Source organism: Macrobrachium nipponense, chromosome 22, assembly GCF_015104395.2.
Source record: "Macrobrachium nipponense isolate FS-2020 chromosome 22, ASM1510439v2, whole genome shotgun sequence".
Lineage (NCBI taxonomy): Eukaryota > Metazoa > Arthropoda > Malacostraca > Decapoda > Palaemonidae > Macrobrachium > Macrobrachium nipponense.
The window spans coordinates 4196408-4201407 of record NC_087213.1 but is presented as its reverse complement, the minus strand read 5'-3'; the positions used below and the strand labels follow the sequence as shown (position 1 = coordinate 4201407).

General features: G+C 33.9%; 1 long non-coding RNA gene across 1 annotated transcript in view; it reads left to right on the top strand.

Annotated features, from left to right (window-relative positions):
- Positions 1 to 5000, top strand: part of LOC135198343 (uncharacterized) — a 289609-nt gene that overhangs the window by 238412 nt on the left and 46197 nt on the right. The gene's annotated exons all lie outside the window — the stretch shown is intronic.

Sequence of the window (5000 nt, the reverse complement as noted above, 5' to 3'; positions counted from 1 at the left end):
ATGTCTTGCACACTAAAGTAATTGTACAGTTTTCCATTATTTTTCAGTCTTTAATTTGCATTTATTACACTTTTAAGGTTATTCACTATTCCATTATGTTCCAGTTTTTCATTTGCGTTTCGTATTGGCACCTTTATTAAGCTGTATCCATTTATTCATTTTTCTTTTCTAATAACCGTCTGTTATTTCTGGATTTCCTTTTACCTTCTGTTAACATTCTTTCTATCGAACACCATATTCTTTGAAAACTTGAATTTAGAGTCGGTGGCCCCTGTGGCGGGCTTCTGCCATTTAAATAGGGTTCGTGGTCTGAATAATAATAATAATAATAATAATAATAATAATAATAATAATAATAATAATTGTGCAGGCTTCTTCCATTTAAATACGGTTCGTCTTCTGAATAATAATAATAATAATAATATTAATAATAATGATAATAATAATAGTAATAATAATAATAATAATAATAATAATAATAATAATAATAATTTCGTTACACTCCTTTTATTATTATCTTATTTTTATTTTATCTTATTATTTTATTTTTTTATTATATTACTTTATTATTTCTGTTTCAATTTTATTATTTTTATATTTTTTTGTTCTTTCATTTTTTATTTTCTTATGTATATATATTTTATTCAAAACACTTCGTAAACTTTCAGGTCATCGTATATTCAAAATTTATAATACAGAAAAATACCGAGTCCTAACTATTTCCATTTGAATTATTAATAGAAACAAAATCCTTCGCTTCCAACTGACATAAAAAAAAAATAGCTTTTATCAAAAGTTGAGCAAACATTTTTATTATTGTAGTATGTTCTATCATTTTTATTTTTATAGTGTTTTGAAAAATTCAACTCATAAATCATCCAAAGATGTTTTCACTCATTCATCGCCTGTACTTGTCAGAAGCAAAAAATTATGAAATTAAAAATAATAATAATAATAATAATAATAATAATAATAATAATAATAATAATAATAATAATAATAATAATAATAATAATTGGATGCCAGAGGATTATCACATCTTTAATCATTTTTCATAAGATACTGCACTCCTCTTTGGACGATATTTTATAAACTCTTTTTAAATACTTATATTTCTTAATGTGCATTGTATGATAGCTAACGCATCTCTCGCTTGCGAATAAAATAAAAATGCTTAAAAATCTTTATTTGAAAGCAAACTAATGAATCATGTAAAGACATTTTCCATTAGCCGTCTCTAAACAACCACATGAGGGCTTCTTCCTCCTCCTCCTCCTCCTCCTCCTCCTCCTCCTAAAACCCCAGCAGGACCCACCCCCCACCCCCGAATTAAAGTGTGTAACGGCGTGTGACACACTTAGCTAAAATCCTTATAGGTAACGTAACGCTTGTTAACTCGAATTATCGAGTCAGGCAGGATGGAGGTCATGATTTATCTTTCCTGTTAACGTGGGATGCGTAATTCACTTTACATTTGTGATTTGATAATGGAGTGCTGGTTCTTACTTATTATTTCCTTGTTTCTGCTCGATATCGGCGCGTAATTACTTAATTGTGTTGTTGGTTATGTAATTCTTAATAGCTCTGCCCTTTTGTACGTCTGGTTTTACAATTTTTTGGTTCAAGGAAGTCAGTTTGTGTTCATCTTCCTGACTCTTGTGAAATATCTTTTTCTTTTCTTTTATTCTTATCGTTCTTCCCGCTTTCCTCACAGTCCAAGTTGCTCTCTCTCTCTGATTCGTTTGTCGGCTATTAACCAGACTACTGCCAGTTCCACCTAACACTAAAATTAATTTACTAAAGTGTATAATCTCTCTCTCTCTCTCTCTCTCTCTCTCTCTCTCTCTCTCTCTCTCTTTTCCTGTGTGTTTATCTACCACTAACCAATCCACTGTTAATTCCACCAAACACTAAATATACCAAAATGAAAAAAATTTACTCTCTCTCTCTCTCTCTCTTTCCTGTGTGTTTATCTACCACTAACCAGTCCACTGTTAATTCCACCAAACACTAAATATACCAAAATGAAAAAATTTAGTCTCTCTCTCTCTCTCTCTCTCTCTCTCTCTCTATCTTTCCTTGTGTGTTTATATACTAACCAGTCCATTGTTAATTCCACCAAACACTAAATATACCAAAATGAAAAATGTACTCTCTCTCTCTCTCTCTCTCTCTCTCTCTCTCTCTCTCTCTCTCTCTCTCTCTCTCTCTCTCTCTATCTTTCCTGTGTGTTTATTTACCACTAACCAGTCCACTGTTAATTCCACCAAACACTAAATATACCAAAATGAAAAAAATTTAGTCTCTCTCTCTCTCTCTCTCTCTCTCTCTCTCTCTCGTCTCTCCTGTGTGATAAACCACTAACCAGTCCATTGTTAATTCCACCAAACCACTAAATATACCAAAATGAAAAAATTTAGTCTCTCTCTTTCCTTTTCTCCTCTTCTCCGTCTCTCTCGCTCTCTCTCTCTCTCTCTCTCTTGTGTGTAGTACACTACCAGTCTTTCTGTGTTTTATACCACTAACAGTCCAGTTAATTCCACCAAACATTAAATATACCAAAATTGAAAAAATTAGTCTCTCTCCTCTCTTCTCCTCTCTCCTCTCTCTCTCTCCTGTGTGTTTATCTACCACTAACTAACCAGTCCACTGTTAATTCCACCAAACACTAAATATACCAAAATGAAAAAAATAATATCCTCTCTCTCTCTCTCTCTCTCTCTCTCTCTCTCTCTATCTTTTCCTGTGTGTTTATTTACCACTAACCAGAATCCACTGTTAACTCCACCAAACACTAAATAAATAACCAAAATGAAGAAAACTTACTAGTCTCTCCTCTCTCTCTCTCTCTCTCTCTCTCTCTCTCTCTCTCTCTCTCTCTCTCTCTCTCTCTCTCTCTATATATATATATATTATATATATATATATTATATATTATATATATATTATATTATTATATATATATATTCCGTGGTGTTTATTTTACCACTAACCAGTCCACTGTTAATTCCACCAAACACTAAATATACCAAAATGAAAAAATTTAATCTCTCTCTCTCTCTCTCTCTCTCTCTCTCTCTCTCTCATCACTGGCCCAGTAGATATCAAGTATAATTTCCTAGATTACAGTCCTTTGAGTCGATTATGTTAACGTCCACCAAAAAAAATCAAGGTCCCCCTTAAATAGAAATTCTGACTCATCCCTAGAAACAGCGTCCTAGTTAGTTTTTTTTTATATTCACTTTTTTATATACATTTTTTTGGTGGGGAGGGAACCCAAGGGAAATGAGAGGGAAATCTCCCTCCGCTTATGGAGGTTGATGAAGACAGAGATGAGAGAAATGAAGGAAATGAGCCATTAAGGTCAGGGGTAAACACACACACACACTAACATGTACATAAGGAGACGCCTCGTTAAGGAAGTGACGTCATTGTTTACACGGAGGGTGACCATTCTGTGATGTTAAAGGAAGAGAAAGAGAAATTATCAATGATGAAAAGCGACATAGAAGACACCGTAATCTGCCGCAATGATGGTAATAATAGCAATAAGAGCAAATAAGAGATTGTTATTATTATTTCTATTAGTCGTGAATGTTTTTACTCGTGGGAGAATTTCGGATACACATCTCCCATGTTTGTGTACAGTTTATGACGTCTCACGCAAGATACGTCAATTTCGGTCACTGCAATGACCCAGTTGCTCTTTTGAAGACCTCATTCTAGGTCAAATATATCATGACGAACATTGTCACTTCTTATAATATTGCAGTAAATTAATCAATCTAATTGAAAGTTTTTTTGGATTTGATTCTGGGTCAAATTTACCACACGAAATTTAGCACTCGTTACAATCTTTCAGTACCTTAATCAGTCTTAAAATACTTAGAAATCAAGGAGTTTTTAAAATTAGTAACCGAGTTGAATATAGAAAGTAGGCCAAAGACCACGCACTGGGACTTATGAGGTCATTCAGCGCTGAAATAGAAGTTGCACTAGACTCAAGTGTTAGGAGAGGGTGGAAAGTAAGATGAATAAAGAGAATAAAGAATAAAGAGGGGGAAATTTACTAACTGAAAGACCAGCAGATGCAGTTGCATGGCTGTTAGATGAAGAAACAGATAACAAACACAGTAAAATGGTGATCCGCTCTTGATTGGTGACAAGGAAGAGAAGCTTCAGATATTTGTGAAAGAACCAGTAGGAAGAGACACTTGGACGTGTTTAGGAACCCAGGAAGACGAAGCAGTGAATGCTATAGCTGGTTCACTTAAGGTAGATTCTTGGGTGAGCCCTATGCCTGCGAGACGTTTGTTTGGCGGCCGCTGATTGGCTGGGAGCTGCCTACTACCTCCCGGTACCAGCCAATCAGCGGCCGCCAAACAAACGTCTCGTCAGCATGGGGCTCATCCAAGAATCTACCTTAAGTGGACCAGGTATAGTATGTTTCTTGAGAGATTGGAGGTGACTGAGAGTAAAAATATAAGAGATAGTTAAAGAATCATAGAAGGCATGAATAACAATAAGTGAAGCAAGGAAGATAGGAGGATCTCTGCAAGAGGTCAGGAAGAGATTTGAAAGTTACTTTTGTGTGTTTATACTATATATATACATATATATATATATATATATATATATATATATATATATATATATATATACATAGGCAAAATGGACGAAGGAAAGTGAAACAATGGAGTGGTGCTAGGCCCTTCGACTTACTGTCCTATACTTGGCTAAGTAAGGACAATACGTCGAAAGACTTTCCACCATTCCATTGTTTCACTTTCCTTCGTCGATTATATTCTTCACATTCCATATTTTCATAATTCTGTTATACATGTATATATATTTTATATATATATATATATATATATATATATATATATATATATATATATATGTGTGTGTGTGTGTGTGTGTGTGTGTGTGTGTGTATCACGTGCGCACGCGCGTGACGAAACTCAAAAAACGAAACAAACACTTGTAAATATGAAATG